This window comes from Eucyclogobius newberryi, unplaced genomic scaffold (assembly GCF_026437365.1).
Source record: "Eucyclogobius newberryi isolate DKJ021-1_F unplaced genomic scaffold, fEucNew1.0.hap1 SCAF_7, whole genome shotgun sequence".
In the NCBI taxonomy this organism is placed as follows: Eukaryota; Metazoa; Chordata; class Actinopteri; order Gobiiformes; family Gobiidae; genus Eucyclogobius; species Eucyclogobius newberryi.
The window spans coordinates 37,460,359-37,474,183 of NW_027316389.1; the positions used below are offsets into that span (position 1 = coordinate 37,460,359).

Below are 13,825 nucleotides of genomic sequence, written 5' to 3' on the forward strand. Positions count from 1 at the left end.
AATGATGCGTAACAGGAAAGGTGCTGCTAAACGGCAGCGTCTTGTCTTGTAATCAGCACACACGTAAGACATTGTTTTAAAGGCCTAGCCATCTATTGCAGGCTTTTATGTAAGTCTAAACTGTCAACTCATCCAAGCCCGTTCTTTTACGTCCTGGCCGTGGTGCTGAAAGTGAACTGCTCACGTCACTTTGAATCTGGACATTGACACCAGCCCCTAGTGCCCCCTCCCCTCCACTTTCATATAAAAAGAAAATGTATGGTAAATGTGATATTAATGCCTATCCCAAAGGCACACATCCTTCAATCTTAAAACATAAAAATAAGATTAAAAAAATGTAAAATAAAAAATAGCTGGAAAAGAAACAAATGGGCAGCGCGGTAATCTCCATTGTCCCAATGTCTGATTTTTAATTTACCCCCCCTCCAAGTCAGAAGAAGGGGGGAAGAAGAGAAAAAGAAAATTGTTTGCTTGAGCTTAACAGCGTAATAGTCTACAAGAAATGGAACCAAAACATGAATGTCATAAATGGTCATTCATTAGTCTATACCCTAGTTCTACTAGTCAGGGGTTTCAGTGAGAGCTGCAAGGAATTACTCAGCATCAGTGGGCTCCTTGAAGATGTGGTTTTCGCCTCCTCGCTGCAGGGTACTGTAGGAAAGTGTGAAATCTTCTGGTGCGGGCATCATGCATTATTTTGTAACAGGGTTTGCAAAGTTTTGTAGTAGGTTCACTGTAATCCGCTGCAAATTTCAACTGGATTCCAGCTACTTAAGGCGCGTTTTTGATGGGCTTTTTTAAGAAGTAGATCCCTCTCCGTATAGCGGACTTCAGGATGACTGGACGCGGGCGGTTGCCTTTGCCGGTACCGGGGCCAGCTGGAGTATGTTTGAACTATAGACGACCGAGGCGATGCGCACGTATGATCTCAGGTGTTGGCGCCAAAGCCGGAAACCATCTTGGGATGTTCTCCGTCAGGTAAGCCAGTACACTTTGGCCCTCGGTGTCCTCCTTAAGATTGAATATAAGGAGGTTATCTCTGCAATCTCTGTCCTCCATCTCGACAATTTTATCCGCCAGGAACTTAGACAAAGAGTAAACAAATAGATAAACAGGACATGCCATTATCAGGTGGCGCCACCTGGTGGGCGGGGCTTACTCAGAGTAGGATAAATATCAGTCAGACTAGATCCGCAGATTGCAAATGATTCTTGTCTGAAAGTAGAAATGCCTTGTTTTTCTAAAAACTGTGTCCAGATGATACAACTGTAGCTTTTTCTACAATGAAACACTCGAAATGAGGGTTCACACCAACTGATAGCATTTTTTGGTTTCTCTGTTTCTACCCAAAATACAAATAACAATCCTTAGTACCTATGATAAAATCATGTAACTCCAAACATTAGCCTGCTTAAAATAATTTTCTCTGTCAAATTACCAAAAAGTTGCTCAATTTACCTGACTTCACCCGAAATCAATTGTGAGGGTACTCGAGTACTATTCTTTATAAATGAATGGACACTTAAATGCAAAATGTAGTTTTCTTCTCTTTTAACCCGGTTTGAACATTGTTTCTCACCAAAAACACCTGTAGCAGCGTTTAGCTTCATTCAGAGACACTATCCCTGATGTGTGACGTCATCCTCTACAAATGAACCAGTGGCAGCTGGTCCAGTATGGGCGATGGGACGCCGCCCCTCCTGGCAATCAGCCAATTATGTCAAACGGTATTCAACAATTGTTTTGTCTAAAAACAATATTGAAGTGCCACACACCTTGTTTTCCGTGTTTACTTTTTAAAACTACATCTGCAGAAGTCTGTGTACAAAAGGTACGTCTAAAACAATTCAGAATGATCTTTTCGACTGTGAAAGCAGCTGATTTCATATCAATCCAAGACATGTGATCTGTCAAACTCCGTTACCTTGACTACAAACTTTTTTTTTGTTTATTACCTGGAAAAGGCTAACGCTAAGCATTAAGTATCACTTAACTTCTATTTATAAAAATATCCTTTGGTTATTAGAAAACCCATGAAAGAATTCTATAAACGACATGTCTTTAAGAAACACTTTCTATATAGCAATAATGTCTAATTGATGCCACTTAGAAGCTGTTTTATGAAACACCAACAATTGTATGTGTTTTTATTTCCTTTTCATGTAGTAATGTCTACTCTGCACTATAAGTTACAGTATCACTGCGATTTTTGATGTGTAAAATGTAATTTTATGTTAAGTTGATTTTCTTACAAATGGTATCTGCCTGTATTTAACAGTCAATGTAAAATATTAAAAACACGGTCATGTCAAATAGCCCCCCCCCCTTTATTTTGTACCACCAGCCGCCACTACAAATAATATGGCTCTGAGATCTTCTGTGCTGTTTTAAGTCTGCAAAAAATGCAAGATGTAAATGTTGGAACATTCCAGAGGAAGCAGTGCATCTTCAGTAGGTAGAAACATGGTTCAGTGCAACTTTAATTGGAGACTCTGGGTCTTTGGTAACAGGACACGAGACATGACACACAACATTCACAGAGCTAAACACAGCCCTGAAACAGGAAAAGCTGCTGTCGAACGCAGAAAAACGAACGCTAAAAGAGTCAGGTAAAATTAGCGTCATATTCACAGATTCGGACTTTCAAGGTCAATAGCTCCTAAATGCAAAAGTCTTTGTGTATTTAGGGAGCAGTGAATTACACTACTCCAAATGGGCGGAGCCGAGACGAGTGCTTAGGGACCATCATCAAATAACAAAACCAAAAATGGAAACGTTTTATAGCTGGAATAGAACATCAAATAGAGCGATACAATTTGAATAACACAATAAATACACCATGATAGACACCACAGCAACCTTTATTTTTTTCATTATGCTTTATTTGTGTTTTATTTATGAAATATGATTAAATATGATAATTAATCTTCAATAACGTTTTATTATTTAATGTAAGGTCACCAAATACACAGCAAATATAAATAATGTCAATATCTATCTACTACAACCTTTTTTTTACCCATCAGAAGTATACTACATTTTTTCATGATTAAATATGAAAATTAAATTTCAATAACTGTTTTATTATTAGATGTAAGACCACCAAATGCACAGCAAATATAAATAATGTCAATATCTATCTACTACAACCTTTATTTTACCCATCTGAAGCATACTACATTTTTATGATTAAATATGATAAATTATGGATATCAATCTTCAATAACTTATTCATTATTTAATGTAGAGTCACCAAAAGCACAGCACTTATTCAATCAATAATGTAGTACAAAACTTGGAGCAAACAGGACAGGACAAGGAGCGTGGAGTCCTAAAGCACACAAAGTCCCCTGGACCGAAGCCCAATTCCGTTCCCTTGGAAACTAGAATCTCCGTCCTAACCTTGCACACCTTGGCCAGTCATAACAAACGGACTCTTACCGTGTTTCCACATTCGGCATCCCGTGCGTGGAGAGCTGGTGCGCTTGGAGCAGTTTTCGTCTTTTTGAGACGTGGCCAGCGGCTCCGAGAGCAGCAGGCAGCGGAGCGGAGCGGGCCGGGGGTGGGACGGGGGCCGGGCCGGGCCGGGGGTGGGACGGGGGCCGGGCGTGAGGGCCAGATAACATATGCGGACTGCTGATGTGCTGAATCATGTCAGAGGAACCAGTGCGTCCTATTACCTCCACACAATACGCTCTTGTGCGTCAGGCCCATCCCATGGCTTCTTTAGGCTACTCTACTTTGAAATTGGCTTCCCAGAGAACAAAATGTCATTGACTCGATGTTGATGGTGATACCGAAAGTATCTGTACATGGAAATATCAGATAAATTAGAATTTTCAACTCATTGAATAACATTGATGTGACATAATTTATATTGAAATGTAATTGTTATAATAATGTTATTTCTAAAGAGCATCACACAGCACTATTAAGACACATTTATTTTCAGAGTACAAAATATTTCAAAATGAAAGGTTCATTACAACCACAACAATACAATAAATTACCATTACATCACATCATAAGTACACTTGGAGAAGAGTGCATATACAATAATATTTGTCATATGCACAGTTAAACAGAAGCAAAAATGTTAACACACAGAGTTAAGGCTTGTTACATCTTAGCTGCTTAAAACTGAAACTAATTTAGTATCAGAAAAAGGTTTTGGGCCATTGTCAGTGAACAAAATTCATAAACTAGGTAGAACTTAAGAGACACCATGAAACAATGAGTAATAATAGCAAAAATATAAACTAGGATCAAATTAGGCATGCATAAAAATAGGGTTACTAAATAAAATAAACTTAGATTAAATACACACAATATACAAACAATGTACGTTTGGTTAGAACAATCATGCAAAATTAGCAGTGCAAACCAGTGACGTGTGGTGAGGTTCAGGGCTCGTGAGGCACTGACTCTTTCCAATTTACAAATACGAATGAACCCAAAAGAGCACCTCAAACATAACTTAAATGACAACAGACAATGAGTTCTGCTATCTAATTTCAGCATTCTTTACACAAACATGTGACATATATTTAGAAAGTCTGTAGAAAGTCAAAGTTAATTCCAATTGAGCCGATTTCAAGCCAAAATAAATACAAGTTTCTGGTTTTACCTTTAGATTTTGATAAGCCGGATTGTAAATAAGAAATAAACAAGTCCAAGTACGAAGACGATTCAACAGTCCACAGGCTCAAGAACGCCCTCTGCCTTGAGGCAGACGTATTTGTTTGCCTCACCGAGTAAACTTATACTGCGTTTTTATAATGAATCTGTGAGTCTACGACACGTTTCAGAAATACATTTCATACATTATCCACAGAGGGACAGTCAGACGCGTTATTGGCATCGCACCAGCTCAGTTCGTGAGGAATAATACTGGCAGAGCGAGGTGCTGCCTCATCGCCCCACCTCCCCCGCACCTCCCTGTATCTGAACAGGAGTCACGAGACATGCTAACATTTTGATATATTGAAAATTATTGTTCCATATTAGATTAAAGGGAAAGGGGTTTAAAATACATACCAGAAGACAACTATTAACACTATTATATTTTATAAGAAAGTTTTTTTCTCCCAAGATTGAATCAGAATCAGAAAGGACTTGCCATTGTCAATGAATAAAATTCGCAAACATAGGAACTTGATCTGGTGATTCGGATTCAAGTGAGGCTCTGCCTCAGAGGGAAAGAAACTGTTCTACAGGTCCAGCAGAAATGGATGTCTTCTCAGCAGAGCGCACAATACGCTGTAGTAGGGCTGGGAATCATTGGGTACCTCACGATACGATACACGATTCGTGGCTCTCAAAACCGATAATATCACAATAATGACGATACTGCTATTATCGATATATTGTCTACAATAACTCATGATATATCATATGTTTAAAGAAATACTTTTTTGTTCTTGTAAATTTATCTTAATTTATTTTTAGTTGAAACGCATTGATAAATGAACAACTTGCATCCTATTAGTTCCAAATAACAGACAAATATTTTTGTGCTGCAATCGTTAATACCGTCTTGACAACACACTTGACACCATTTGGGTGTAATATTGCAGTAGAGAAATCTCTGTGTAATACTATGAGTGTCTTTTATGAACATTAACCACAGTGATTAGTGCAATATTGCTGTAAACAACAACAAAATCAGAGGCAGCCAGGCAACAATTAAAGCTACTGCTTTGAAAAAATAGCTGTCGCTAAGATATATTGTAAACAATTCTGGATTGTCTTTAATAATAATGAACATCTCCCAGGAAAAATACGATATGAAGCTGTAAACAGGCTCATACATTTTACTTAAAAATTACCCACTTTAAAGTGCATAAAAATAAACCTCATTTAGAACAAAGTATACAACAGCTTAATTGGGTGTTTTATATGTTCATATTTTTCTTGAGAAAGAGCTGTTAGTCAGCATGATCAGCAGTGACTGAACTTCTTTAAGCACTGATGATATCTCCTGCAGTTGAGAAGACCCTCTCAGCTGCTACACTGGTCTCAGGAATACACAAATGCCTATGGGCCAGCTTGGACAGGAGAGGGAACACATGCTGCTGAGATTTCCACCACAACAGTGGATCTTCAGTGAGCGGCAGAGAAGGAGCATCTTGATATTGTTTTATCTCTTTCTCTTCAATGGCGGTTGCAGATGTGGAGACATAAGAGTTCTTCTTGAAGGTCTGACCCAGAAGATCAACCAGTGCAGACTTCCTTTTCTTTGATGTGCTGGTCTCGCTACTGGACTGTGCCTCCTCCTCCTCCTCTACATCCCTCTGTACATTACCGCAATGCACTGGATCACCCTCCTTAAAAGCTGCAGCTTTTGACTGTAGTTTTGCATAAGTGTCTTGCACTTCCTCAGGTGACAGAAATAAAAGGGTTTTAAATCTATGGTCTAAAGCTGAACACATGCGTGGCACATCTTTTCTATCCACCTCAGATTGATACCTCCTAGAAACGTCTTGATTGATGACTCCTTTAATCTCTCGAACCAGAACAGAATCTCTTTCAGTGCTGGTTGTGCCTTGCAACAGTTGGGCATGAAGAGGAGCAACCATTGAAATGGTGGGATTCTTTTCTTCACATCTCTTCAGCATTTGAGATGTCATTCTCTGTCAGTCACACAAGAAGTCCAGCTCCGTCCTGGGCTGTGCTCTGGACTCGGTGCAGGAGGAGGGGGACAGAAGGGTCCTGGCTAAACTCACATCTATGCTGGACCATGAGTCTCACCCCCTGCTCTTCCTACACTGACGCACTGTATAGGAAGAGCCAGGGTCGGCTCTACCTCCTGAGGAGACTCAGGTCTTTTGGAGTGACAGGGCCACTCCTGAAGACCTTCAACAACTCTGTGGTGGCATCAGCTCCTGTAGGTGTGGCCTGCTGGAGCAGCAGCATCACAGAGAGGGAGAGGAAGAAGCTGGACAAGGTCATCAAGAAGTCCAGCTCCGTCCTGGGCTGCGCTCTGGACTCGGTGCAGGAGGTGGGGGACAGAAGGGTCCTGGCTAAATTCACATCTATGCTGGACCATGAGTTTCACCCCCTGCAGGACACTCTGTCCGCTCTGGAGAGCAGCTTCAGTGAGAGACTGATCCACCCTCGCTGTGTGAAGGAGACGTTTCACAGGTCTTTCCTTCCTGCTGCTGTCAGACTTTATAACAAACACTGTCATACCCATGTGCAATACTAACTTAATCATGTGCAATTATGTCATATTCATACGCAATAATGTCATATTCATGTGCAATACTCTGACATAACGTCAATCATATTGGTGCAATATTCTCCGTCCATATAACTGCTGTAAATAAGAGTGTTACTTTTGTTACTATTATTATTATTATTATTTTATATACTTTATATTAAGAATATAAGACTGTTTTTTATATGAACTTTTTTAGGAGTGTTTTTTTTTTTTTTAAGTTATCTGTTCTTTTACTTCTGTACCTACTTTCCCCATTGTGTGGACAAATAAAGGCGTATCTTATCTTATTCCTTCTCACCTGAAGGAAAAAAGAAAAACAAGTATATATATATATATATATATATATATATATATATATATATATATATATATATATATATATATATATATATATATATATATATATATATATATATATATATATATATATATATATATATATATATATATATATATTATGGGTGCACGGTGGCAAAGGCGGTTAGCGCTCTTGCCGCCCAAGAAGGAGATCATGGGTTCGATTCCCGGACTAGACCAACATCACATGATCTCTCTGGGTGGAGTTTGCATGTCCTCCCCGTGTTACCATGGGTTCTCTCCAGGTTCTCCGGCTTCCACAGACATGCATGTGTTAGGCAAAAATTGGTAACTCTAAATTGGCCCTAGTGAATGAATGTGAGAGTGAACTGTCTGTAATGTCTCTGTGTTGGCCCTGCTCAGGAAAGTACGGGTTAGATCAGGATCTTTCCTGAACGCGTATGCTCTCTTGTTTTTCTTAAACAAGTAACAACAACATGTTGGCCCCTGCGACAAGTTGGCCACTGTCCAGGGTGTACCACGCCTAAGGCCCGAAGTCACTGGGATAGGCTCCAGTCAACCGCGACCCCGAAAGGGAACAAGCAGTAGAAAATGGATGGATGGAATATAGATATATATATACATATATATATATATATATATATATATATATATATATAGCTGTATCTTTATATATAGATATATCTATTTATCTATATATATGCCAAGACGTTAGCTGTATATTTAAAAGTATATATTTATTAATTGTTGATTTAACAATGCGTTGTATAAGATAAACTATACAATACATATGTAGTAGTTATGTTTAATCATCCACATTAAACTACTTGATTAACTACTACACTGCAATCCTTTCTTACCTCAGATGATAAGAGGGCAGCACGGACAGCTGGCTGTTGCTCAAGAAACCTGGAGACCATCTCATAGGCACTATTCCAACAAACAGGCATGTCTGTGATGAGTTTGTGATGGGGGAGGCCAAGGAGTTCTTGATTTCTTTTCAGTGCTTCTGCTCCAGTTGTGCTTCTATGAAACAATGTTGAGATCCTCCTAACTTTGGCAAGTACCTTGGACAAAGCAGGAACTTTAAGAGCCCGTTGAGATGCAAGATTTAATATATGAGCAAAACATCTTACATGTTGGTATCCTGTTAAGTCCATTGCTACACATATGTTCGACGCATTGTCAGTGACAACAACAGGCTTTTAGCATCAAGATTCCACTCATCCACTGCTGCTTTCAACACATCTGCAATGTATGCCCCAGTGTGGGTTTCGGGAATTGTTAGGGTTTGTAGGACATACAACTTAATTTCCCAGTCCTCCTTTATGAAATAAACCGTGAACTTCATGTCGGACTCGGTGGCTCTTGTGTCCCACCGTCACAAGTGAGCCCCACTCTTTCTGCCAATTCAAGTGCAGACTCAACTTTAGGTCGGGTCTGGTTGTAAAGTGCAGGAATAATTTTTTAAGTATTTCTGAGAGGGAATGTCAAAGCGGCTCTAAAAAGGCTCTAAAAATCGCAGCAAAAAACGGAACCCCCTCGTTCTCCACCTCGCTGTATGGACGGAGTCCCTTACACATGTAAACAGCGATCCCATTTGTGATTGATTTTGCCCTTGCAGAAGAAGTTGGCAGCTTTGCCTGGAAAAGGGAGTTTAGGCCGGGCTGTGTCGTCTTTGAGCCAACAGCAACCACGGCTTTCTCTGGGTGATGCTGCAAGAGGTGGCTGTGCATGTTGGTCGTGTTTCCTGTGTAACAAACTTTTGAATAGCAGTTCTTGCATATTGCATAGTCCTTTTCGAGCTTTGTCCCATCTGTGCTGCTATAGAAGCCAAAGTGAGTCCATACTTAAATGTTGCTGTGCATCTGATGAGTAAACAAGGAAGACACAAGTCTGGTAACACTACGGGACCAAAACAAACAAAACTGCAGTGTCGTGAGTTCAATTCCTGACTCCGACAATTTACTGCCTGTCCTCCCTTCTCTCTCATCCCCCATTTCACTCTAGACTTTCCTGCCAATAAAGCCTATGGGCCACAAAATCCTAAAAAAGAAAAAGAAAAAAAGAGACACATTTGAATGACACTGAACATTAAAAACTAACAAAATCCAGTTTTAAAAAATCCTATTATTCATCATACAAAGGCAAACATAGAAGGGAAGTTGCAATATTGATTTTATAATGAAGGCAGATATGTACTGCTAAGGGGAATATTAATTGTCGATTGGAATCTTCGCGTTCAGCCTACATTTGACAGTTAAACTAAAGAGGCACAGGAGGAACAATAAATAAGAAGTTCCATATCTCATTGAAGAATATAGGATTGATTGACATAATGGAGGGACATGAACCCTAGGGCACGCCAGTATACTCATTTTTCAAATCCACATACAATCTATTCCAGAATAGATTACTGTTTTTGTTCTCAGTACAGACAATCACTGAAGCAGATATAGGCACAATAGACCAAAGTGATCATGCTTCTGTCTACATTTCTCTAGATTTTGAGGAAAGACAAACGAACACACTGTGGAGGTTCAATGCGAGCCTACTTGAGGACCCTTTGTTGAAGGAGAAAATGTCAAACAACATTAAGACTTATCAGAGGAAAATGATACTGGGAAATTTCCTCACCCATCCTTTGGGATGCTTCTAAAGCAGTCTTGAGAGGATAAATTAGAGCCATAGCCTCTGGAAAAAAAGAAACAAAAGGAGAAAAAGCTAAATGCTATGAAAGAAAAAATAAAATTGTTGGAAGAAAACTATGCCAAAAAGTGTCTAAAAATGCTTTTAAAAAGACGAGAAGACTTAATTATCTGACTTCACAGGAAATAGTTAAGAAAATGCTCTTTACCAAATATAATATGAGAGTGGATTAAACATTTCTAAATTACTGTTGGAATTTCTGCAAACAATTACCCAGAAATAATGAAATTGAACATAATTTTGTCTTCTCAAAAGGTGGATCTTTATTTACTCGTGCACAGTAAATAACCACTGTCCCTAACAAAAGTATCCCTCATCCTCCAGAACAATGACAACACACATCCTTTTAAAGGCAGTAACATAAAGTGTAGTTGGAGATGTTAATCGTCAACATGGGTTCGGGAGCAGGACCACACCTCAACCTCTACTCCTCCAGTAACCACGCCCCACTCTTAACCGCACCTCTAATTACCCAGAAGCCCTATTTATAAGGCCTATCCACAGCATCTCTTGTTGTCTCTGCTCTCTCGACAGAGAGACATTCAGTCAGCCAGAGCATTCGCTTGAACAAAAAATTCAGACGTTTTCATTTTGATATTTCCCCGTCTGAACTTTCAGTCGGTCGTGTCTCCAGTTGCCACGCTCTCCAGAGGATTCGCCAACACAGGTCCGCTTTCCGCCGCGCACACTCACGGCGAGAAGAATTCCTGCTCCATTAGCCAGTGCAGGAATTCTATTTATTCCTCTCTTCTCTACCTATCTGCTCAGGACCCTGTCCAGGCCCAGTCCAATGCCTCAGAGCGTGGAGCAGGTTCTCTGTCAGCATACTCACTCCACCTCTGCATAGGTGTGGGCCATTTCTCTTAAACAGGTCCTCTTGTTTCCAGAATAGATAGAAGCCAATGTTTCAGCATCAACAGCACCACAACCACAGCCTCCACAAAAGGATTCATCAGCAGCCACTCCACCACCAACACCAACAGCAAATGATTCAGGTCCAGCTGCTCCACAATCACCTCCACCACCTCCAGCTAAGGACTCATCAGCAACAGCACCACAACAATCTTCACTGCGGCAAGCGCAAGAGTCATTCCCTATAGGGTCCTCATCAAAGGCCTTAAGATAAGATAAGATAATCCTTTATTGTCCCACATGGGGAAATTTCATTGGTGCAACGCAGGTAGATACAGAGGTAGATACAGAAGAAAAGAACAGATCACATCGCTTATAGGAAGTCTGAAAAACACTTTCAGTAGAAGATCTCCTATAAACAAAAACTCCCATAGACAAATAAATAAATACATAAATACCATTGCATGTGATCACGACAGTAATTGCACATGAATATGTGTCACGACAGCACATAGATTGCACATGAATTTCACAGTAATTGCACATGAATCATAACAGTAACTTGGACCCATCGACAGCATCGCTGTCATCGCCCCTGCCTTCAGAGCAGCCCTGGGTCTCCCCTACAACATCTACTCCCACTGGAGATTCCTCACTCTCCTTCCCATCTTCACCCTCACCCAGGGCCTTCCCAGCCATCTTGAATGTCTGATTAAATCAGGCCTTAAGATGGCTCCACCCACGCCCAATATAGCAAGATCAAGAGTTATGTTAACACTTATCAACTCTTCCCTGCACAAGCCGACTCCTACTACATCAGCAAAAGTCCCACCACCCATCGCCCCTCGCCTTTCACCTGGTATCTCCCATAGATAGGATAGACTGGGTCTCAGCGTTGCCAGGATTTATAGTCATATCTAAAATCAAACCAACCTGGGGCCCTGTGTAAAAATAGCCCCCCCCAGTGCTATTTCTGTAGTCACATCACACAGATAGGTAAACAGAATGCGAGTCAGGCTGCCCAATCTGAGAAATTTGATTAATATTCCCTGTGAAAAGATAAGGCCCAGTCCCACTGAAACTAGTTTGAAACTTGCTGTGCTAAATGTCAAATCAAACAAACAAAATCAAACAAACAAATCATTCTTAATTAATAATTGTATTTCTTCTTATAATCTTGATTTTATGTTTTTAACTGAAACATGGCTTGACAAAAACACAGGAAATGTAGTTCCAAAAGAATCTGCGCCAACCAAGTTTGAATCTGAAACACGAGAAACATAAAGGAGGGTGGATTTTCTGCAAACTTTTGAGATGAAATAATTACCCACAAGTTGTCTTTTGGGGTGTTTTCATCATTTGAGGTTCATCGATTGATGAATTTATTGAGATGCTCTCAGTCGTATGCACTGACTTTGATGGTTTGGTCATTACAGGTGATTTCAATGTGCATGTTGATAATATTTGTGACAGAAACAGAAAGAGTTTGATGCTGTCCTTGAAACCTTCAGTCTTACTCAGCACATGAGTGGCCCCACCCACAGCAGACGGGCACACTCTAGATCTCATAATTACAAAGGGGGTAAATATTTCAAACATCAATGTGGTCCATGCTGCTCTGTCTGATCATTTCTGTGTCTTCTTTGACCTGTCTGTTTTTCCGAAACCACCGGCTGGTCCTGCAGCTGTTCAGAAGAGACACATAAATGGTGGCACAGGTGCACTGTTTATGGAAATGACAAACTTCGAAAATGTCTCATGTTCTAATGTAAATAACTTGCTGAACTCTGTTACATCTGTGACATGCCACTGCCCCTATGAAAGCTTTTTTTTTTTTTTTTATAATAAGCAGATGGCACCATGGAGAAATGATGATTTAGTCAGAGCACAGAAAAGGGAGTGCCGCAGGGCACTCCATTTCATGTAGAACTAGGGAAAGATATTTTTCTGAAATAATTGGAAGCTGGCGTGTCCTGTTTGCCACAGTAAACAGATTAACAAACCCTCCAGCTCAGCTGCCGTTAGAACTCATTTCCACATCCAAGTTTAATGAGTTTATATTATTCTTTAATGGCAACGTTCAGGGTATTAAAAATGCTATAAATCCCACAATGCAAAGAATAACCCTAAAACTACTTAGACACTTAGAGCGAACTCACTTTGCATCTGTAACTGACAAAACTGTCCAGGAGATCATCACCAGTCTGAGTTCATCCACATGCTGCCTCCATGTGTGACCCTCCAGATTTCGAAAAGTCAGTGCTTGCTGAACAGTTTGTTAGCACCAATCACTCACATAGTTAACATGTCGCTTCAATCTGGAACATTCCCAATGCCTTTGAAAACTGCAGTCATAAAGCCTCTCCTAAAGAAGAGCAGTCTTGATCCTACAGTACTGAGTCATTACCGGCCCATTTCTAATCTGCCGTTTTGAGTCAAAGTCCTTGAAAAGGTTGTTTACAACAGCTCACAGATTTGATGTTTTTCAGTCAGGTTATAGACCTCATTACAGCACTGAGACTGCTGTTGTGAAGATGACAAATGACATCCACGTGAAAACTGACACGGGCAAAGCCTCAGTCTTAATTCTGTTAGTTCTGAGTGCTGCTTTTGACACTGTCGATCATGGGACCCTCTTACAGAGACTAGAGGACTGGTCGGGCATCACTGGCAGGGCCCTAAATTGGTTAAGGTCCTATCTGGAAGACAATAAGTACTTTTGTC

General features: G+C 40.2%; 1 long non-coding RNA gene across 1 annotated transcript in view; it reads left to right on the forward strand.

The window, feature by feature from the left end:
- The window catches only part of LOC140349469 (uncharacterized), a 254,457-nt gene that overhangs the window by 99,073 nt on the left and 141,559 nt on the right, over positions 1–13,825 (forward strand). The window lies entirely within an intron of this gene.